This window comes from Cavia porcellus, unplaced genomic scaffold (genome assembly GCF_034190915.1).
Source record: "Cavia porcellus strain 051 isolate PalLab524CR breed Dunkin Hartley unplaced genomic scaffold, mCavPor4.1 scaffold_1, whole genome shotgun sequence".
Lineage (NCBI taxonomy): Eukaryota > Metazoa > Chordata > Mammalia > Rodentia > Caviidae > Cavia > Cavia porcellus.
In genome coordinates this window covers 96307641-96332584 of record NW_026947484.1, presented here as the reverse complement: position 1 = coordinate 96332584, position 24944 = coordinate 96307641, and the positions used below count along the sequence as shown (strand labels likewise).

At 35.7% G+C, this 24944-nt stretch overlaps 1 protein-coding gene and 1 pseudogene across 3 annotated transcripts in view; both read left to right on the top strand.

Annotated features, from left to right (window-relative positions):
• The window catches only part of Klhl9 (kelch like family member 9), a 56324-nt gene that overhangs the window by 4001 nt on the left and 27379 nt on the right, over positions 1-24944 (top strand). Inside the window, exons 2-3 of one of the 3 annotated variants that reach the window (XM_063251968.1) lie at positions 166-205; positions 1361-1950. The exons of 1 other annotated variant lie outside the window; for it this stretch is intronic. The gene's annotated coding sequence lies outside the window, so the exon portion shown is untranslated. Of the gene's footprint in view, positions 1-165; positions 206-1360; positions 1951-24944 lie in introns of those variants that run through there. One more of the 3 variants, XM_063251975.1, reaches the window with a different exon arrangement.
• Positions 18105-20275, top strand: LOC100729502 (interferon alpha-10-like; annotated as a pseudogene).

The following is a 24944-nucleotide window of genomic DNA, read 5'->3' as shown; positions in this document are numbered from 1 at the left end:
TTGGGTAGCTGTGTTTCCTCCTTGGTCAACTGTTCATATCCTTTGTCCTTGTGATACCTACTGGAGTTACACTGTTATTCATATCAAGTTTTAGGGCCTGTTTATATAATAAATATAATTTAACTGATATTTGCTTGCTTTGATTTTTTTCTCAATCTATTACAGTTTTATAAATGCAGGACCATTCAGTTAAGTTTGACATCAGGTTTGTCCATCTTTTTGCATTTTGTTGTTTTGGGGATAATTTTACTATGATTTATTTTGGCTGTATTACTGATGCATTACTTTTTCATTGCTAATTCTGCCATGCCAAGGTGATACTACACTGTTGGTCTTCTGTTTAGCACAAGCTTTTCTCATTGAAAAAAAGGTTTTTGCTTTCTATTACGTTTGACCCTATTGCTTTGTCATTAAGTGTTGCTTAAGCTAACTGCTTCATCTATATCAGCCTACAGTCTTATACACCCCACCTGTCATATCTTCCCAGTTTTCTGCAATTGATACTTCTCTGCTATGCTAATACTACTAATTAATCATAGGAGTCCTTATAAAGATGGAAATTTTAAGGGGCTTTGAAATGTCTGGAGATTTATTTTCGTAACGTATTAATTTTTTAAAGAAAATTCAGACTAAAAATATTTAAATATAAACACAAAGCATGTTGACTAATAAGTTTTTAAAAGCAATGTTTGTTAGCTTTTCTGATGTAAAAGTTATATCATTATAGATTGAAAAATTATAAATTATCCATGATTCCACATGGTAAAGATAACTTCTGTTAAGTGTATGTAACATATATATATGTGTGTGTATGTGTGTATGTATGTGTGTGTGTGTATATATATATAATATATATATATCTGGTATGCACACGCACACACACACATGATTCCATATGGCAAAGATAACTTCTATTAACAGTGTGTAATGTATATATATATATATATATATATATATATATAGGTACGTGTGTGTGTATAGTGCACACACACCCACATGTACACATATATATACACACACACCTTTGTCAAATACACCAATCCCTGAGGGAAAATCAGATAATAAAAATGTGACAAATCCGACTTTCAGAGACAGACTACTGTCATTTTGCTCAATTTTTAAATCTGCAGATATTACAAAATAATACACAGTGTGCTATTCCCTAATTACCAGTGCATATGCAGTAAGGAAAACATTTTACTTTTACATAGGCAAATGCAGATGTCACCCCCCCCACACACACACACACATACACTGGCTAACAGTACACTTTGACACTTTGTAGTTTATGTGCAAAGCATAGGTATTTGATAATGTACATATTTTCTGCTTTGTAATTAAAATTTTGTTCTCATTATAGAAACAAAGAGTGCTCCATCAGAACATTTTAAAACTTCATGAACACCATAAAGAATAAAAATGTCCCATCAATAGCTCTACCAACTGTTAACTGCTGAAGATATTTCATTTGCCTGTGTGGTTTCTTGAGGTCTTTTATAATTGTATATATTGGGGTTGTAGGGAGATGTTATGAACAGTTTGCACAGAGAAACATTCAGTAGCTAGTAGATGCTACTAAGAAAGCTAACATCCTTTTATCAATTATTTTGACTTTAATTTCATCTTGATCTGCAGTATGTTTTGGAAGTGTCATGTCAATACAATAATTTCATTTCATGAATGTGCCATGTTTCACTTATTGTATTTGAGTGCACCAAATTTTTACCATTATAAAGCAAGGTTTAATACATGTATATAAAGCTTTTGCTCATGTGCATCACCTATGATACATTCTGAGTAAAATCTGAATAGAGTAAGCTTTTTTAGGTTCTTGAAACTGTTTCTAGGAATGTGCAGTATGTGTTCCCAGCAGAACTTCATGAAGTGATTATCTCAAAAGAAATCTGCAGTTCTATTTTTATATTAAAATGATTGGCGATTTTTTCTTCATTGAGCATATGTATTTCTTGCATGTGGATCATTTGTTTCTAACTTGCTTTAACCATTCTATACCCTATGAAGAATTTCCACTTCCATATATGGCATTTTAATTGGGTCATGCTATTGAATTTAATATAATCAGAGATGTCTATCTTTTTTTTTAACGTTTTGGCATTTTGGTGATAACTTGCCATTTTTTATTTTGTTAAGTGTGCCCTACAGTATCCCATTATTTGGTATATATTTAAATGATTGAATGGAGATTAAAATAAAAATACATATATTAAGTATAATTGCACAGACTACAGAACTGCTGAAGTCGTGTTTATTAGCCACAATTTGGTTCAATAACCATATATATTAATACTCTAAAATATACGGTTCCTCTGTCTCTTAGCCACTTTCTAGAGCATAATGTTATTCTGCCATCTACTGGTTGAAATTGTTCAGTTAGATTCCAGAAAAAGTTACCTCATTTAAACAAAGCAACAGTAACAACAAAAATCAAAAACTTTTGTAGGACATGTAGTAATTAATTCATTGATCATTATTAATTATATAGAGATTGCCAAAAAATATATACATAGTTCCAGGAAAGAAAAACTTGTAAATATTTTAACACTAAATTTATTAAGACACTTATGAGATTAATACAAGTTACCTTTGGCTTCTACAGTTTCAAGAGGTTCTCAAAGTGGTGGCCATTAGGTTCTAGACATTTATTAATACAGCAAACCGCTGCTTGGGTAACCGTGGTTATTGAGATTACTGCACATGGATGTTCAGTTTCTTCTGTAAAAGCCAGAAGTGCAATAGATTTTCTGTGATACATGACATCCTCTTGGGTCTCCCATATGAAGGTAACACCATGTAACACCATGTGTTACTATTTTTCTTTCCCTAAAATGTGTATACATTTTTTTGGCAGACTATAAAAATCTATGGTGACTTGATGTGTACTAAGTCAAATAATCAGAATGGCATTCCTGTAATACCAGCACTCTGGGAGGATTGCAAGTTTGAGGCCAGCCTAGGCAGGTTAGTGAGACCCTGCCTCAGAATTTAAAAAATAAAAATAAAAGCTGGGGTGTAGTTAAGTGCAAAGGCCCTAGGTTTAATCCGCAGTTACTCCCCCCACCCACACATGCACACTGGGGGGTGGTAAATTGCTTTGACTTACGGATAAATTCTTATAACTTGAATAGAAAATCTGCAATATTTCATGCAGAGTCCAAGCATTCAGAGCTACTACTACTGCTTTTGTGTGTGTATTCTGTTATTGTTTTTAATTTTTAGCAAAAAATGCTATCACAAAAATAGTTATAAACTATTCAATCACGGAATGGATGTGATATACAGTATGTCCAAATATAAGTAAATAGGAGAACCTCAAAACATTCTAAAAGCTTTCTATATTGATTTGTCCATGTGGTTATGAGTATCAAATCATTCCTACTGTAGCCATGTAACTTTTACCCAGCCCAAAAGAGACTGTATATAAGGAACACATGGCTAATATGGACCTGCTGATCCTGAGTTTTCTTGGTACCATCCAAAAACTCAAAAGTATTTCTTGGATATGTGAATGATAAGAGTGGCATTTATTGCCCATTTTCTTCTCAAAATAGTATCTCAGCAAAATATTTTCACACACTGAATATTCTTTTCCTTAGGATAGAGGATACTGAAAACTGGCAATCTCTTAATAATACCTCCTGAAAATGATAAGAATGCATACCATCCCCTATTTTTTTTTTTTTTCCTATTTAGGACTGAAAAAACAAGGTTAGTTTTCATGCAGCCTTTGAACAAGATAAGTATAAAGGTGATGATAGTAGCTATGTGTCCTAAGCTGCAGATGATTCACTGTGTACAGTCCTTTCTCTAAGTCCACAGAGTATGCCTGGTTCTTTTCTATTGCCTAGAAACCTGTTATATAACAGAGACTTAAACCATCTAGTAAAAGAGGGTTATTCTTTGCCTCCTTTTACCCAAGAGCCAGTTGGCAGAGTACATGTTTATATGAGTAGAAGACAGGTTTAATTTCTGTTGATTTAAACAACTTTATCTTAGTTGAAGAATACACATTATCACTTAGAAGTCAAAACATTCAGCCAAGAATTAGTGATCCATAAACACTTAACTTTACTCATGTTAAATCGTGAATCAGAACTTTTTTTTTACATTTATTTAAAGAGAAAAACAAAACTAAGCGAAGCAAGACAGTAAAAGGCTAGAAGCAACACAGAATTTCAAGAGAAAAAAACATACAGTAAGAGTTCACCAGTTAATGTATCACACATTGTCAACTTACAAACAGCTGTCCAGATTACAAAATTAAAGCATACAAAGTGGAGATTAATACAGTGAGATTGCAGTCAGTTCTGTTCAATGACCCAAGAAAAACTCAGCAATATGGTTCTCTTTCCTACACATTTAAATAAACTTGCAGTTATATCCTTGAGATCACTTTCCTTCCTCTCTTTTTTACACTAACAATTGTGCATTTTAGTTTCCATTACTTCCACAGTTTTTTTTTTTAACTTTTTCTTTGAAGAGGAAAAGAAAAAAGATTGAAAAAAAGGCCAAAAAACAAAACAAGACGGACCAAAGAAAAACCCAATGTGACAAAGCAAAACAGTCATTTAGATCAGGAGGATGGACATAGCATAAAATGAAAAAAAAATTTTTTTTAAATAAAAAAAAATATAAAGGGTGGGATTACTAGGTGATCAACAGTGGTTACCATTATGCCTCTTGTTATCCTAAAAAGAGTAGCCTATATCAGCTAGTATAAAAGAATTGAGCAAAACTGTACATAAGACCAATAAAACCACATTGGAGAGCTTATAGGATTCCAAAGAAGATAATAGTCAAATAATAACAGGCATCATAGAATATCTGGTTGCCTTCCAAATGGTTGCCTATACCCTCAAACTTGATACTGTTAAGCGAAACAGAATATAATAAAATCAATCAGAACAAGATATGGAGAACACTACAGGGGTTCAAATCAGGTTATTAGGGGAACAAAAAAATTACTATAATCGCACTATTTTTAATTTAATTTTCCCTTAGTTAAAAGATACTAAGAAATAAATTTTTTTTAAAAAAGGCAAGAAAAAAGGGGGGAGGAGACTGAGATAAAAAAAAAAAAAGAACGTATCAATATAACAACACCGGTCAGAATCAAAAAATTTAACCATCATTGTGTTTCACCCCCAGATAACTTGACATTAATAGTAGTTACCATAGTAACTCTTTCCTTGAAATATTTGAGCCTAACTTCATATACTACAACATCAAATTTATCAAGACAGTGTGAGACCGTTCAAGAGAATGAAATTGTTGCAGGAAATTTAGAACCAGCTAGCAGAAACCAAACATCAATTTCTATATTATCTTTGTCTATAAAAAACTTGCTTATACTATCGAATACATTAAGATATAATAAAGTACCACATGCTAGAACCAATGGAAACAAATGAACAAAAACTTGATGGGGCTTCAAAACAGGATGATAGTAACTCAGCGCTAGCTATTACACTCTTATTCTCTTCAAAATAGTCATTTGTAGTATCACAGACAATAAAATAAAAACACCCAAATTAAAACCATTCCAAGAAATGAGTGAAAACATTATATGGCTTCAAACCAGTGTGACTGGGAATCATGATTACCACATACTTTCATGTATTCTTATAGTTTCTTACGCTAGGGAAATTATTCGGTATTTATACAGGTGAGTTTGATTTATTTCACTTATAAGTATGGTCTTGAGCTGCATCCATTTATTTATAAATGTGTCAATGTGATCATTCTTTATAGCTGAGTAGTACTCCATTGTATAAAAATACCACAACTTTTTTATCCATTCCTCAGTTGATGGACACTTAGGTTGTTTCCAAGATCTGGCTATTACAAATTGTGCTGCTGTAAACATGGGTGCACATATATCACTGTGGTAAGATGCTTTCAGTTCTGGGAATATGCCTAGGAGTGGAATAGCTGGGTCAAATGGTGCTTCCAGTCCCAGCTTTCTGAGAAATCTCCAGACTGACCTCCACAATGGTTGCACCAGTCTACACTCCCACCAACAGTGCAGGAGAGTTTCTTTTTCCCCACAGCCTCTCCAGCATTTGTTATTGGTGGTTTTCTTGATCTTGGCCATTCTTTCAGGAGTGAGATGAAATCTCAGTGTGGTTTTAATTTGCATTTCTCTAATGACTAGTGATGCTGAACATTTTTTCATATATTTATTTGCCGTTTGTATTTCTTCATCTGAAAATTGTTTATTCATCTCCGATGCCCATTTTTGGATGGGGTCTTTGAATTTTGGGGGTCTGATTTTTTTAAAATTCTTTGTATGTTTTAGACCAGAACCAGAACTTACACAACATGAAATCCTAATGTAAGTCAGTATAACATTTGTTTATTCTAGACAGTATTTAACTTCATTTTCTTGTTAATTTCTTGAGATAAGGAAATTACAGTTTCACCAAACCTTTCCTATACCATATACTTCAGTTCAAACATTAGGGAAAGAGTTTCCTATATTAAGGTTGGCTGTTCATTAGTTTTCCATATCCTAGACTTGCCGTACTTTATCCAATAATGGGAGTAGGTTATGAATTCTATTGATAATATCCATTTGTTCCCTAGTTAGGCTGTGTCTACTTCCTAGTCATGTTCACCACTTACCTGGTAACTAGTTAGGCCACATGCAACAATTATTTGAGAATGTCTCCATGTACAGGTTGGTATCGAGAAAATGCCTTTCAACTTAGCCTTCAGGCTTAATGTATACAGGTGGTTTTGGATACCCTGTTGGGGACCTTCCATTGATCAAATCCCCCAGGTGACCTACCTATGTGAAGGTGTGTTTATGCAGAAAGGATAGAAAGATTCTATCAGGGTCTAGGGAGCAATCACGATTATAGCTTTGAAAATGACCTAGCTGGATGTTTTACTGAAAAACTAAAAACATTTGACCATGAATATTGATTATGAATCAATATTCATAGTCTCTTTTCCCTGGGTTAGTTATTATTTCAATGATATTGCTAGACCATTCTATATGAAGAAGTGTCAGTTTTAAAATCTTTAATCTTAGAAACATCAAGGATGCCCTTAGATGACTGGACATAGAGCTATCAGACACAAGAAAAAAATATGCAGAAAAATAATGCTCAAATTTCTTTCTGTATCTTTTACTGTCTTATATTCCTATCACTGGCTTTCAAGATTACAGAAAAAAACTTTTTTAACAATATTCTAGTTGGACTCTAAAACAACCTTCATTTATTCCCAGGAATGACTTAACATTTTAGACTTAACTTACACCATAGTCTCAACAATTCTACTCTGCTGTATAAACTGAGTATTTAACTTGTAAAAACTGATTTTATTAATCTTAAAAGCAGTGTTAAGCATTTTCTCTTATTGATAGTGTGATAGCTCGGACCCTGGAATAAAATCCTAGGAAGCAAGAAATTAAGAAATTTGGAGCAAAGGCTTTATTCCCAGGCCTGGCAATGCAGCCTCCAGTAGCCAATGGAAGACTGCATGCCTAACAGATTAAGGGTGGGGTTTTTAAAGCCAAAAACTGCAAAGCTGTTGACCTATTTCACATAACATCTGGGATTCTTGGTACATTCCATTGCTCTCTGTGGTTAAATATTTTCCTGGAAACAGCACACCTTGCAGAAACATACAGAAGGGGGTTTGGAGGAATTCACAAGAAGCTGAAACTTAAGTCTTTTCTGGAAATGGAAATTTAATCCTATCGAAATGGTGCATACAGAACAGGACGGAGGCACATTGGTTAGAACTAGGCCATAATAATAGCCTGAAAGAAACTTGATTAACACCATTTCCCTGATCTTCCTCTTCTTGCCTGAACTATCTGAACTACATGTTATTTTGAAACAACAAAGCAGCAACCCTGTTTTCCAAACAGGATGCAATGCTTCATTGGTGGTGTTTCAAGCAACAGATTCCATGACCAGGGTTCTCCTGTTTATACCTGTTTGTGAACACACTGTGATATTCTTAACAGACCTGAAATGTTATTTTAAAAGGACTGCTTGTTAAAAATATACAATGCCTTTGAGTGCTTTCTTCCAATTACTACCCCACCTCCACTATTTTCCAAAATAAATACTAGTTCATACTAAAGATCTCAAACAGTAGGCAGTAGGTTTGGATAATACTCCTGAGGTTCTATTAGTAAGGAATACAGTTGAATGTAAAACTGATGACCAAACCAAAGTACAAAAAGATACAGTGTTTGCTGAGTTCTGGGAATTCCTTAGAAACAAGTTCTAGCATAAGCTTTCAGAAAGAATACCATAAATCAAACCAGAGAAGCACACTGATTAGCACTTTTGATGATTCTGTTCTAGTTAGAACTGTAAGGGATTCTCTAAGGCCATTTCTGACCACTAACAGTATAAATAGGGCTTAAAGATTATGTTTATCTCTGAAAATCCCTTACTTCCTCCAATTTGGAGGTACATAACATTTAAACCTGCGTAATATTCTTGATGATCACTTGTTTTACTTAGAGATATGTTTGTTTAAGTTTTATTCTTTTTAACTTCTATTATTAACTTCTATTCTCTTTATTGTTAAGTTACAAAAGTTCCTTTTATATTATTGCTTTTACCTCACAATGTGTTATATGACATGCAAATATTTTCTTTCATTCTGAAAATTATCATTTTATTCTTGATTGTATTCTTGGATGAAATTTTCAAAATTTGGGATAATCTATTTTTGTTTCAGTTATCTGTACTTTTGTTGTGTTATATACAAAAATTCATTGTCGGATCTAATGTCATACCATTTTTCCTCTCAGTTTCTTTCTTTGGTTTTTATACTTTGGGGTCTTATATTTCAGTCTACAAAGGCATGCCACAAGGAAATTGCAGGTTTACTTCCAGATTACAATGAAGGAATTTTCACAATGACATGCAATTTTTAGTTTCTCGGTGAATATAAAAGTTGTATTTATATCATATTTATTAGGTGCATATTTTTTAAAAATGATACCTTAATTAAAAACTATCTAAAAATGCTAATCTTCATTGGAACCTTCAGCAATCCAGTCCTTTTAATGGGAGAAGATCCTGACTCAGTGTTGAAAGCAGAGTCATTGCTAAAGATTGCAGTGACTGGCAGTTTCTTATACCAAGACAATAATGAAGTTTTCAACATTCACAGAGTCCTGATTTCTCTGTACTAGGTGATACTGTTCAGTGGCATTTTACACAGAGAACTTCCTTCAAAATTGGAGTCTAGAATATGTGTAGAACTAAAAGAACTGGCCTCTCCCCAAATAAAAGAACCAGTCAAAAAGTGGGCTAGTGAAATGAACAGACATTTCACAGAAGTATAAATGTCTAATAAATGCACAAAGAAATGTTCAACATTGCTGGCCTAACAGCAAATCAACTGTAGCGACACTATCAAACACCTTCCAAAAGTTCCTCCTCTGAACATATAAATTCATCTGTGGGACATTCTACATTTAAACCATAACAATATTCTTTACAAATGATGATTCTGTATCAGAGACCCTTTCAGTGGATTCTGTTCTCATGCAAAAGAAAGAGCAAGAGACAGGGAAATGGAACTAAGGTGACCAGTTGTTCACAGGGAACAAAAGGCCATGGGCCAGTGAGAATCTTGGTATCTAATGATCACATATGACTGAGAAAAATGATGCGGGAATTGTAGCTGGATATGCTAGACAAGAGAGTAGGCAGGCAAGGCTTGTGAGAGAGTGAACAAAGCATTCTTCAGAAAGGGACTGAACAGCCAGCTTTAGGTTGTGGTTAACAAGTAACCTGCTTTGTAATCAATTCTGGGAAGCAATTTTCTCTAGTTACACTGGCTCAGCAGAAACATTATCTCTTATCTTAGCCCAGCAGTCTCACAACTTGCCTTTCAGGCAACACTGGCCTGAAGAAGACACATGCACATCCTCAGCCAGACTAATTAAACTGAAAGCCAATTTAGGAAAGTCACCTCTATACAGCCTACACTGCTTGCTAGTAAGCACAATCACATTTGGGCCTGAGGGAGGGCAATGTGGGGGTCCTCCACAATGCTGATATACCTATTTATTTGTTTATTTGAATATGTATTAAACTACATGGAAGATCTAAATTATTTTTCAAATTATCTGGTATGTATTTTTAGATTGTGGCACATAAAACAAAATGGATATCATATCTCAATTTCTTATTTTGCTTCATTAAAATTTAATACAGAAAATGTCTTGTAAGCACTTATTTTTTTTTTAAATTTTTAATTTTTTTGTCTTTTTCCTTTTTATCGGTACCGGGGATCGAACTCACGACTGCCTGCTTGCAAGGCAGGCGCATATGCCGCTGAGCTAAACCTCCAGCCCCAAGCACTTATTTTTTAAAAAAAGATTAACCATGAATATGCAAGCTTTTTTAAAAAGAGAAGTAATTGACACATAAATGTCACACTGAAGTTATAAGGGAAAATCCACTTAATCTAAGCTGGGTTGTATCAGGTTTTAGAGTTCCATATATGAACACTTCATGCTTTCTTGTGTCCTTTGATTTTATAGACAACAAAAAATAAAAATAAAATAATATGAATCAATGTCCCTTAGCTTAAATGCTACCGTTAGAAAATGAAAAAAGAAAAAAAAAGTGTAATTCCCTAGACAGAAACATTGTTAGGTTGTAAATTGAAGATAGAGGCACCCTGTAAATGTCGATTTAATAATTATGTAAGTGTAAATGTCCAATGCGAGTGGGACTCCTGAGCTTACAATGTGGGAGGATGGCCACTGATGGAGGTTCACAGGTGGCCACAGAAAGCTCAGCAATGGAGATAGTCATGTAAGGACAGTGTAAAGGAAAAAAAAAAAAGTAACTAGATCCTAAAGAGTTTCTCTCTTTTAAGGAAAGGGAGAGAACAGCCTTCATGTTTTAAGGGAAACATGAAAGAACCATATAGTAGAAGGAAAGCAAGACAGAGTGCTCATAAAAGTACATTTAAAAATTTGTTTTGTTTAGAAGGGGAATCTGGGTTTATAGAATATGTACACTGAAACTGGGCCACACTGTGGAAGTGGAAAGCAATGACAATCTCACTGACAGGTAGTTTGGTAGAAGAAATCAGCTGAATCTACACTGGAGTAGGTCAGGGGTGAATGAGAAGCAAGTTAGTGATCACATTTATATAAATTCTGACAGGTATGGCTTCTACAGTAGAGCAGAGAGGAAGTTTGGGATGGGAAAAAATAAACTTGGATTATCTTTTCCCTCCACAGAATTCTCTATTTTGAAAAATATTTCTGTCCAGATGGATTGTATGGATAAGATTTATTGCCAAACCATTTTTTTATGCTTAAGATTTCCTGCATTTAGATTATGACAGATTTGTTACAGGCTTGGTTTACCATTATTTTGCTTAGTATTATTTGGAACATATGTAAAATGTTCTCTAGATTGAAACCATCTGTGCAACAGGAACATAGTTGGAACTGAGCTTTAGTTGACACTGCATGAAGAGACTTTAGAAGCAGAAAGCACACTGGAGGAGATAGAAGGTGAATAAAAACAGAAGAAACCAGACTGTCTGTCCCTTAAGAGGGAAGCACTTGCTCTTTCACATTCATCATAAATCACACATCCATTTGTTTTCCTTTTCATTCACTACACTCAAATGCAAGGACAACTTTCTGGGACTGTTAAATGAAAACGGAAAAAAATATGTGTCAAATATTGAAAGTTGGGTTTGAGTCCTTTTGTTTTCATTTTTACTTTGGTATTGTTGTTCAGACCTCAGGGTGAAATAAAGTACAGTACTTCCTAAGCAGCAAGACAACTCTTTGCTTACAAAAATATTCAAATAAAAAACTGTATAAAACTTACAGACTGAAATCTGCAAAACATAACCAGGCTAATTTTCTTTATGGTGACCCACATTATCTCTGTGAATTGAAGAATACGAACCAAGAAGCTCAATTGAAATGCTGCCGCCATAGAAAGAGGTGCATGTGTAGCTGAGAGAAGTTAGTGACTTGAAGCGACAAAAATGAAGACATCTGGAAAAGTGTGTGGGTTGATTTTTCTATGCATATTTATTTTCCTTTTTATCAAGGTATTTATTTCTACATGAGGTTTATGCCACTGATGTACTGAAAAATATGAACATACTATTTAATTGTTAATTCTGTTTAGGATATTTATTGCATATAACATATTTACTTATAACCATACCTTATAACAAACTTTCAAACTAGTAAGCTCGAAATTCTATGAGGTTTTAGGCAGCAATAGACAACAAAGTACATATTTGAGGAACAGACCTAGTTACTATTGAGGATATGATGACTCCTGAAATCATTTGCTTAATAAATCACTTAACTGATGCCATTGCCTCTCTAGTATCCCACAGAACCTCAGAACATATTTTATTTCTGTAACAACAGGATACAGTAAAACTGTTTTCTCCTACTCCTTGTAACTGTGCTGTTGGCATGAATACTATGATCTCAAATGGATCAAAAAAAAAAAAATAGCTGACATGGCCACAAAAACAGTTACACTTTCCTTCTAAAAGAATATAGGAAATTGAATAGATTCCCTTACTTAACACTATATATATATATATATATATATATGAGATAAAATTCAAGGAAAACTGTAACATCATGTAAACACAAAGACAAATAATTTTGTTTAAACCCAAACACGAACGAAAGACAATAAAGAGCTCAAATTAGACCAGAAACCCAGAATAGAACATTTACTAACTTGGAAGGAAAATTAAAATTCCAATTTACTGGGGGAGTATCAGTGAAGACAATGAAAAGCAATGACCTCCCAAATGTGCTGAAGGCCTTCCAGACAACAGCACATAAATTTCCCTTTAGCAATAAGAATGAAGGACAAGTCCTCCAAAGGAAGTTTCAGTGCACTCATATTCAACAAAAATGTGCCATGGTCAACGGGTCGGGTGACTTTAACAAACTACCACTTTTCACCTGAAACACAGATGGAAAACATCGAGTTTGTTTTCTCAAACTGAGAAATCACGCCTTATCCACTTTTTTGTGATCAGATAAGAAGGCTGCGAACCCCAAACCTCTGGCAGATCGTTCTGGGGTCCAGGACCCGGCTTCCGCGCTGCATCCCCGCTGCCCAGGGTCCTCCTGGCGGCTGCGCTGAGCTCTCCGGACCCAGCTGCTCCTCGGGCGCCCCGCGCGCCCTCCACGCCGCAGCCCGCGCTCCCGGAGTCCCGCGCCCCCGGGAAAGCGCTCCAGGCCAGAAACGGCGCCTCCTCACAGAGAGGTCCGGAGACGCCGCCCGCGACCAGCCCAGCCGGTGCTGCCGCTGAGCCGCCGCCGGGCCCGCTCCGGGCGCCTGGGCCCTCGGACTCAACTGCTTCAGCTCCGAACCTGACGCGAGCACCTGCGGGAACCGCAGCTCAGCCGCGCAGCTTCCCACTTCCCTCCGGGCCCACAGCTCCGCCCTCCCCGACCCAGGCCGCTGCCTCCTGCGGCGGTGCCCGCGCGCCCCCTCGCGGCCACCCGCTGAAGCGCGGAGCGCACAGTAGCCTACAGCTGCCTCCTGAGGGCAGCAGGGAGGAAGGCCCTGCAGCAGCCCTGCCTGCTCACCTGCCTGGAGCCTGCCCGAGGGGCTGCAAGACAGGGAAGCAAGTCTGCTCCTATGGAGCTGCTAGGGATCCCGCCTCAGAAATGCCTAAAGGGCAGGCACAACGGGCTTCTACTTTCCTTGGAAAAAAAGGAAATACTTTCCTGGCACTCAACAAGACACCAGCCAGCTGGGTCACCCTCAGCTGCCCCAGCAGATCTCCCATCTCTTCTGCCAAGAGGACAAGCTTGATGCTGGGGATGAGGTGATCCCTGAGCCACTGCTTGCGAGGGTTGCTCAAATGCGGTACACCTGAATCTGACACAGGCAGAAATTCAATTTCTCCCTCCTTGGGATTTGCTGTCCTGAAAAATTTGCCCTGAAGAATTCATCTGTGCGCTGAACAGGAATACAGTGCTCTGAAGAGGAATACAGTGCCTGTCCTTGGGACACTGACAGTGAGGACATTCAACACTGCTTCTCACTCCTTAGCAGTTCCCTGGGAAAAGTCAGCAAATGAGAAGCAATCTTTATTCTTGACTCTAGCCTTGCCATCCGTTTAAGGCACCAAAAGCAAACTCGACTCAGGTTTTTGTTGCAGCTGAAAATATCTGAAATCAAATCATGACATTGTTTGTACCATATAATGTGCGTTTTTCAGTACAAATAAAAACTGATGTAGAAATAACATTCTTTGTTTTCTAGAAATAATGTTAGAACTTCTGATGTTTTCTATGGTGAAATTCTTGAGGACTGCTGCAGTTTCTAAAGCCTGATATTTTTGTAACGAAGATTATTCAATATGATTTTTTAAAAAGACATTTGTCAGTGAAATTGATAGATTAAAAAACTACCAGTAATTAGAAGATAGCACAAATTTATCTTTCTTTTACATTAGAGCTCAGTGCATGAATTCCTGATCAGACCAGTAGTTGTTTGGCCTATTGTCACGGGGTGATTCCAGGACTTAAGTGATGCTTACATTTTGGCCTTGACATCTTCCACATATAACTGCAAATATGACTCTGGTGCTTCCCTTGCAAAGAAAATTGCTCTAGTGAATCACAAGGGTGTGTATTCATGGTCCTACACTCTGGACAAAAAAAAAATTACTTTCTTCCATACTTAATCAATCCAGATGTATTCTCATATGATTTTTAGGTGCAAACAATATTGGAAAGGAATTGTATCTGAGTGACTTGTGGGAAGCAATGACAAGTTCTTTTAATAAGACCATCCTTCATTGTACAACAATGCTATTTTTAACAGGAAAAATTACCGATTTTAATTTAGCACTCATTAAAATAATTCCTACCAAAGTCTAAATCTGCAATTTTACATATAAGGCATGTTTCATTGTTTCCAGTTCCCAGCAGCATGAATGTTTACCAGTGTGGAAAGAAGGTCGTGGACCATATTATGAAATTGAAGTTGTGTCCTTAACACTTGAGGAAATAAGGAAAACACGGTCATGCAACTTCTTACAGGTTGTTGAGGATCTCTCTCACATTAGAAGAGAATGAGTCTTTGATTGCAACTCAGGTCATTTTTTCTAATATTCCAAATAATATGAATAGAAACTTGATGAAAATGTTCCCCCAAAAAACTATTTCCTCTTTTGTGTAAATATTCAGTATAATCTTGCATTAAAGTTATTTAAACAACTTTGTTGAATATAAAAAGTATCTTTACACCATCTCGTCTCCAAGTTTTTTTGTGTGTGTAATCATATTCTCTAGAATTTCTCTAGAATTAACAATTAGTTTTTATCCAATAATTATTGGCTGGTGTGATCCTAGCACTCTGGGAGTTTCAATGCATTCTGGCTACAAATTATCCTTAGATAATTAGTGAAGCTCTGTCCAACATAAAAAAGTAAACAAAAGGCTGTGACTATACTCAATGAAAAGGACCAAGTTTCAACCCACAGTACCAAGAAAAAGGAAAAAAAATATAGCACAGCTCCTGAAATGACAGAGATTGAACAAAAGTACATCCACCTAATAAGATGATTTCTCTGCTTAAAGATATCACATAAACTCCTGGATATGAAGTCTAAAAAAAAGAAATGAGTCAAATATTAAATCATGTATCTCTGAGTTAGAAAAGGATAGATAAGTGAATATAGCAATGAATAAGGAAGAGTGGGAACATTTTATGGCAAAAAAACATTGAATCAGAGATCAAAATATATTTATATTTCAACTAGAAGTAAGGCTATACTTTTGAATGCAAAATTTTAGAAATCAAACAGAAATGAAGCACATAAGCCCATATGCATTAAAATACAACAAAATATCAAATGATTATTCAACATTCTTGTGTATGAGGAGTTCCAAAACCTTCAACAGATAATTCTGCTGTAATTATGTTGCTGAAGATTCATCTTAAAAAGCAAGTCAAAGGCACACTAGCTTCGTTTGTATGCTCTTTTTGCAAACTTATTTTCTTCCTCTGCAAAAATATTCTTTAACCCAATTCCTCGTCTCCACCTCAGTCATGACATTGCCCAGGATTTAGGACCAAATTCTCAAGCAAACTTCATAGAATTAAAACAGAAGACAAGGCTACTTCCCTTCAAATAAGAGGTACCAAGCAGCTGATTAGGTGGGAAACCACAGTGTTTCTCATCTAAGTCATCTTGGAATGTGCTAGACTCTTCAGTTCTCCAGATCTTCCTCCATTTTTGCACCAGCAATCCATTCAAAGAGCCTTTTGAGATATGAACTCTGAGCCACAGCACCTTGACTTCATTTTATTTAGGTCCCTTATTTCATTTTACTTCAGTTCATGTCCTCAGACTCATAGGCTAGGGTGCACAAAATGTTAACCAAATATATTCAAGTTAATAAAAATATACTTTGAAGAAGACTAAAACTAGACAATAACCCATGTCTATAAAATGTACAAAGTTATTGACAAAGTACCATGTCTGGCTAGTCAAATAGGACTTTTCAGTCAAGGACAGTGAGGAGATCTGAAGAAAAAGAAGCTGCCATTTCACAGGAAGGAGTCTTACTGGAACATACAGATCAGTCCAGAGGCTGCTCTGGTTCTTATGGTCAGATAGCAGGTGACAGGTGAAGACTCAGAGTGATATTTTCTCTCACAGTGGAGTCAACAAGGACTCCACAGTTTGTGGGCTTCCTGTCCTTTCACAGTTCCTGCTGTAAACGGGAATAAGAGAGGAACTGCTCAATGTGTGCGGTGGTCACTGATGTCTCCATTGACATAATGGTCCTGGCCCAGGATAGGGTTTCACTAGGTATGAAATCCTAGGTTACTGTTCACAGGAACAAATGAGAATCAATTGGGTAAGTGCTAAGATTTGTGTCTGACTTACAATAAACAAGAGGGAATAATCAATGATCCAAGAATCCTTGATGCCGTTATATACATTGCTTCAAACATCTTGTTCTTTCATCTAGAACTTGTTCTTCATCTTGCTGGGCACAAGGGACCATGTTACATTTGTCACTAATTCCAGCAGGATGTTTCTTCAATACTTTATTATTTTTTTCACATTGGAATTTTGTTGTCTATTTGTCCCCAGTCAGTGCAGTACAAAAAGAAACAACCTTTGCTTTCTATGAAAAAAGAAATGTGAGCAGATATCTGTTTTATTGCACTATACACTGGATAATCATACAGCCCATTTACTTTTTTTACGTGTACATCATTGAATTATTTGAATCTTAATGCGTTTTGAAAAGATCAATTTGATTCAAATTAATATGAAAAACATGTTTCAAATATGTATTTGCTTTGGTTGATATAATTCATGTGTGTGTCTAAATTAATTAGTGGAATTTTGAGCAATCTGATATATTACAATGGACTGTAAATTTACAAATACAACTCAAAATTAATATTATTTCTTAGAACTTGTTTTGCCTATCCTTCTATAGAACATTAACGATACAGACAACGATTCATGAAAGATGCCCAAAGTACATGAGAGATACCTGTTGCAATCCTGTGGACCATCATGAGTGTGATTGGAAGATTTTTTTTCTCCCTATTTTATACCTGATTTGTGCTCCTTAACTATTGGGCAGCCACTAGTTACATGGTTTTTGATCCTCGGTGCACTTTAGATTTGATCTTCAGTGATTCTAAATATGTTCTAGGTTATGGGAAGCAAACTGGAATTGTATTTAATATTTACTTCTATTACACTTGTTGAACACATGAATAATTATGTTCAGTTTAGAAAAAAACAATTTTTACTAAGTCTAAATGAGAGTGTAGTAGCTACACTAACTGAGGAGTATTTCTTCCTGTTAAACAAAATGAAAATATTTTGTACTAAGTGCAAGTTAAAATGTTATATTTAAGTATTTTAGCGATTTTGAAAGACATTTTAAAATTTTTGCCATACTAAAGTAAGTTTTATAAACTGAAAAAATTTGAATATAATGTGATACATTCAAATTTATATAATATATACATGAACCAGAATCACTAAATTATAAGTATATATATATATATATGTATATATTATCTATAATAGAAAATCATAGGATATAAATTATAGCAAACAAAAGTAACTTATTTTTGAAGTTAATTATGAATACATACATATCATTTTACTTATTATTATTATTATTTTTGTCTTTTTGAGAGAGGGTCTTGCTCTGCAGTTCAGGTTGGCCTTGAGCTCTCTCTATAGCCCAGGCTGCTCTCAAACTTACAATGATCCTCCGGTCTCAACCTCCAAAATGCTGAGATTATAGGCCTGTGCCACTACACCTGGCTATTTTTATTTTTACTTTTTATTCATTTTTATTGGCATGTATGCAGTACATAATGTTTATAAGCTTGAAAAAGTTGACACATGTACATCTTACATCTTAAATTCTTTCTTCAGACCTTTTCCCTTCTCACCCTTCTCTACCTCCTAATCCCCTTACCTTTGAGAAAGATCTATCTTTCTAATTCTGTTATATATCTTCTATTTTCTTATTATATAAATAATTTGAGTTTCTCATGTAAGGGAAACAATACAAGACTTAGCTTATGAGACTGATTTATTTCAGTTAATATCATGGTTTCAAGTTCATCCACTTCCTCACAAATAAGACTTATTTTTCTTCATGGCAGAGTAGTACTCTGTGCACATGAATACCACACTGGCTTACTCACCTGACCAATGAACATATAGATACTATGAGATTTAGGTATTTGAATTCTACTGTAATAGATTTTTAATCTAACTTTCAGCTTAAACTTCTGTTTAATCATGCATAAAACTGTTCTTATCCAAAATAGCTTCATGGTTTTTGCATATGTAATACAAAGATATGAATTTACTACATGAAATTATAATACATAATTGAAATAAATATTATACAAATCATATATCATATATCATCTCTTTGCCATTGACTTTTCATTAGGAATTCATTTGTGAAAACAGATCTATCGAGGGTCGGGTGGCATAGAAAGTGAAGGCAATGATGAAAATGAGCGGGTAGGAAACTTCATTCCAAACCCCACTAGAGAAAGCAAAAAAGAACAGGAAAACAGAAGTAGAAAATAAAGGAAGGGCATTCAGAAAATGAAGCGGGTGTGTTCCCTATTTAAGTCGTCTGAACACACCAGAGTCTTCAGAGAACTCACAGGCAAAGCTTCAGGATCACCACAGCCATCTCAGAGAGCCCAGCAGCATCAGCAGGATCCCCATGGCCTGGACATTGTTTGGATTGGTGGCCATGCTCATGCTCAGCATCATGGCATCGTGCTCTCTGGCCTGCATTCTGCCTCAGATCCACAGCCAGAGGAACACAAGGGCCCTGATTCTCCTGGGACACATGTGGAAAATCTCTCCTTTCTTCTGCCTGAAGCACAGACAGGACTTTGGCTTGGACCAGCTGGATTTTGATGGCAAGCAGGTCCAGAAGGCTCAGGACCTCTCTGTCCTCCATGAGATGACCAGGCAGACCCTCAACTTCTTCACATCAGAGGACTCATCTGCTGCATGGAACCAGAGTCTCTTTGACACCTGCACTCCATCAGCAGCTGAATGACCTGCAGGCCTGTCTCACCCAAAAGGCAGGGTTGGAAGAGCCTGCCCTGATGCACGAGGACTCCAGACAGGCTGTGAGGAAATACTTCCACAGGATCACTGTTTACCTGAAGGAGAAGAGCTACAGCCCTTGTACCTGGGAGGTGGTCAGAGCAGAAATTGTCAGATCCTTCTTTTTATCAGAAAAACTGGCAAGAAACATGCAGGACTAAGAAATGAGTCCAGGTTTAACATGGAGATGGTTCTCATCAAGTGTATCAAATTTTCACAGTTCTCCTATTTGAAGACTGTCATTTAGTCTCTATTTATAACATGCTCTGTTTGTCTCATGTTTTCAGGAATACTAGGCAACATTGTGATAATCTCTCCATGGAGTTCTTCTTCTTGCTGACCTTTCAAACATAAAAGCATCTATTTATTTTTCTATTTAAAACTATTTAACTATAAGAATTTTATGTTTATTACACATATAATATGGACAATTCTACATTGTGGTTAATAAAATGACTTCTCTACATTCACACAGATTGTGAGTTTGCTTTTTGCACTGAATTTGTATCCTATGAAAACTTCTTACAGGTGTTCAGCCTTTAATAGGTACTCCAAAACTCAATGTCATCCTTATGAAATATGGAAGGTAGAATCTAATTACCCATCACTGTCAAACACAGAAAATGAATAACTGCCCACATTAGAGGCTTGGATGAAGTTTAGCTTAACAGCACCAATAGAGTATTCGAGAGGCTCTGAGTTTGATCCACATCACTTTAAAAAACCCAAAAATAAAATATCTCAAAGAAATAACCGTGGCTAATATGAACTATATTGAACTGTTACAATGAAATGAAGGGAAATCCAATAACACTTTCTCAGGAATATCCTGGTGTTGAAGTATGTTAAGACATAAAAATGAAACAAGTAAACATCTTAAATGTCCACTGTTCCTTGAATGCATGACTTTGCAGTGCCAAAAAAGGAAGCTCCTGGAAATTTTTGTGGGGCCATTGAAATCTTAGCAGTATAGCTACTCAAGTAGAAAGAGTTTGGAGAACAAGTTTACTGTGTGCTGTGTTCATTAAGCTTTAAAGGGAGCAAGAGATGAGGCACAAAGAAAACAAGAGTAATAGTCTTATAAGTAGAAAGATAACCAGATGATAAAAGTGTATTTAAGGAAGCAAACCTGCTTAGAGAAGAAATTTTGAGTCAGGTAAGGCATGAATTGAAACTACCCACTACATCTCTCCCTCCACCTAACATCCCATTCAAAGGGACCTCCTTCGTGTTCCTGTGAGCCCTTGTTTAGAAGTTTTTATGTCCTGATGGTACTAATAGGAGACAGCACCAGTCATACACTCTCCTCTCCTGAAAATACTCGCATGGCTGACCTAGAACATGATTAAGATGAAGGAGTCAACAGGAGATCATGAAGGAGGACAGAGATGGTTAAATCGTCTGCCAGAATCATAGGAAATGATTCATATAAATTGAGCTACTTTTTCTGTCAGATCACAAGATCTGAAATCTGCATGCTGAATCCTTAGGATTCTCTCCATGAGAATGAAATGACTAAAGTGGAAGCTGAGAGCAGAGATCTCCCAAAGGTGTAGAGACAAGAAAAGTGCTCCCAATGTGGCTGACATGGATAGCATCTCACCCTGAACACTCATGATACACAAAGCACAGGAGATACTATTCATGAAGACACTGTAATCCGAGTTATCCTAACTTCTCAGATGTAGGCTGTTTTAAAAATAAACAACCCAAAAGCAACAGGGTCTGACTATGTGGAAGAGACTTTCTAAAACACAAATAATAATGTGCATGTTTGAAGGTCTAATTTCTAAAGGAACAAGAATGTGATTTTTTTTACCTTAATTAACTATATAGGGGATATAAAAGATCAATTTTTTCTCTCTCTCCTTGCAGTTTGTGTATTCTGCAGTGTTTAGGTATATTTATACCTTGGGCCTCTTCCTAAAGATTAGGGACCACAATGATCTGGGTGTGGTGGTGGTGTTGCACCCCTGTAATCCCTGACTGAGGCAAACAGGATTGCTGTGAGATTCAAAGCCAGCCTGGGCTAAACAGTGAATTCAAGGTCAGCCTGAACTACATAGTGAGACACTGTTGCAGAAAGCAAAAACCAAATACAAAATATAAAAGAAAAGAAAAAAATTAGAGCCAACAAAATACATGTACTTGCATAACTATTATAATTCTTAATCATTAATGGCATAAAGAGCCATTCTATCTGAGCATGTCAAAGTTCATCATAAGGTAATTGACAATGGAGTCTTTAATAAATCAAACAAAAAGACGTAAAACAAATCTTATTGCTTATGCTGGGTGTGCCGATGCATGCCTATAATCTCAGCACTTGGGAGGTTGAGGCAGGAGGCCAGCTTAGAATTTATGCATACACCTTGTCACAAAAAGTAAAAAAAAACAAAAAAACAAAAAAGCTCATTTTTTTCTTAGAAAACTTAATGAGAGCCTACCTAAAGGGTGACTGTGAACCCTATTTGCTATGATTCCATATGAAATCTGTATCTATTTTTATTATCAAACTTTTGTCACTTTACTTGTGCTTTGGTTTTCTCATGGAGCAAGAACCACACAATATTTCAGTGTATCTTTGATTTTCCTCATCCAGTATTGTGGATTCAAGGTGCATCCATTTTTCCAAAAATGACTCAAATTTATCCTTCTTTTTTTAAACTTTTGTTTTATTTTTAAAATAAAACTTAACATAACAAACCAGAACAAAGCAGATCAGAAGAAAACAAAGTAAGTGATACAGATTTCAAAACAAGACAGCAACAGATCTATACGTTACCATAATGTCTCCTGTTTTCTTCTTAATGGTTGTCTACATCTTCACACATATTGAGTTCATACAAAACAAAATAGTTTAAAACTGATAAGAACAGGGTAATGAAGGCATCATGGGCCTTCAAAACCAGACAACATGAAAATTTAAAATGGCTGCCATAATGTCTCTTGCTGTCTTCAAAATAGCTGTCCACAGCTTTATGTACGTTGAAATTAAACAATACAAAACAGACTAAATCCACTGTGAACAAAGAATAGAATCATTATTGGATTTCAAAACATGATGATATGAAATCAGCAATGGACACCATAATGTTTGTTTTTTTTCAAAATAGTTGTTCATTTCATCACATATAATATAATTGATTCTCATAAACTGTTTAGGACAAGTTGTAGGCAAGTATAAGCCTCTACTTGTATATCTATCCCTTCTGCATTAAAGTGGAAAACAAAACCAAAACAAAACATGACTACAAAAATAAGAAAAAAGACAAATAAGTAATAATAGCAAAGAGCCCAAAACTCTTTGATACAGGCTTTCAAAACACAGTGGTAGGAAGAGAATTTACACTTTACATTTACATATATTTTACATAGTGATCTTCAAGAGTTCCTCAGGTCACCTGACACAAACATGCAAAATTGTTCCAATCCTATGAATACTAACTGCTTTGTTCTAGGAACTCATAGAATTTGTACCACAATCATCTTAGTTATCCTAAGTGTGTTTATACAAATTTAGGTATTTTTTCTTTTTCCTACGATATTATTTTTCCCCCTTTGAGAAGATTCTTACCTTTTCACTGTATTTATTGAGGATTTTATGTCTTATGTACTCTTACCATTTCTTACACTGGGGAGGCAAAACAGTATTTACACATGAGTTTGATTTATTTCACTTAAGAGTATAGTCTTAAGTTGCATTCGTTTACTTAATAAATATCTCAATGTGTTCATTCTTTATAGTTGAGTAGTACTACATTCTATAAAAGCACCACATGATTTTTTTTATTCCTCAGTTGATGGGCCTTTAGGTTGTTTCCAAGATCCGGCTATTACAAGTTGTGCTGCTATAAACATGGGTGCACATATATCACTGTGATAAGATGCTTTCAATTCTTCTGGGAATATGCCCAGAAGTGGAATAACTGGGTCAATGGGACTTCCAATCCTAGCTTTTTGAGGAACTTCCAGACCAATTTTCACAGTGGTTGTACCAGTCTACACTCCCACCAACAGAGCATAAGAGTTCCTTTTTCCCCACAGCTTCTCCAGCGTTTGTTGTTGGTAGTTTTCTTGATCCTGGCCATTCTTTCTGGAATAAGATGGAATCTCAGTGTGGTTTTAATTTGCATTTCTCTAATGACCAATGATGCTGAACATTTTTTCATGTATTTATTTGCCATTTGTATTTCTTTATCTGAAAACTGTGTATTCATCTCAGATGCCTATTTTTGGATTGGGTCTTTGAATTTTGTGGGTCTGATTTTTTAAAATTCTTTATATTTTCTAGACAGAATCGTTTGTCTGAGGGACAGTTGACTAAGATTTTTTCAAAATCCATGGGCTTTCTTTTTGCTCTGTTGGAGGTTTCTTTTGATATGCAAACTTTGTAATAAGATTACATCCCAGTTATTGATCCTGGGAAGCCTTTCCCGTGCAGTTAGTTTTTGTTCATGAATTCTTTACTACCCCATGTCTTCTAGATTTTAACCTACTTTGTCTTCCAACAGATTTAGTGTTTATGTTTTAATATTTAGATCTTTGATCCATTTTGACTTTAGCTTAGGACATGGTGATAGGCATGAGTTTAGTTTTAGTTTTCAGCATATGGAGAGCCAGTTTTTTCAACACCATTTATTAAAGAGTGTATCTTCCTTCCAGTCAACGTGTTTGGGCCCTTGGTCAAAGATAAGGTAGCTCAATGTGTTTGTAGTTGTAGTTATAACTTTTAATCCATTCCATTGATCTTCAGGTCTGTCTTTATTCCAGTACCATGCTGATTTTATTATAGTAGCTTTGTAGTATAACTTCAAGTCAGGAATTGTGATGCCTCTTGCCTTACCTTTGCTGTTCAGAACTGCCTTTGGTATTCTAGGTCTTTTCTGGTTCCAGACGAATTTTAGGAATGATTTCTCTAGGTCTGTGAGGTATACTAGTGGTATTTTGATAGGGATTAAATTTCTATAACAATTTTGGGAGAAAAGCCATCTTCACAACATTTGTTCTTCCTAACCATGAACAGGGAATGTCTTTCCACTTTCTGAGATCCCCTTCAATTTCCATTTTCAGGATATTATAATTTTTCCTGAATAAATCTTTGCTTATTTGTTAGATTGATTCCTAAATATTTCATTTTGTTTGGATGCTATTGTGAAGGTTGTGGCTTCTCTTATTTCTTGCCCAGTGAGTCTGTTGTTATTGTATAGGAATACTATTGATTTTTGAATGCTGACTTTGTAATACAGCTACATAACTGAACTTATTTATTATACCTA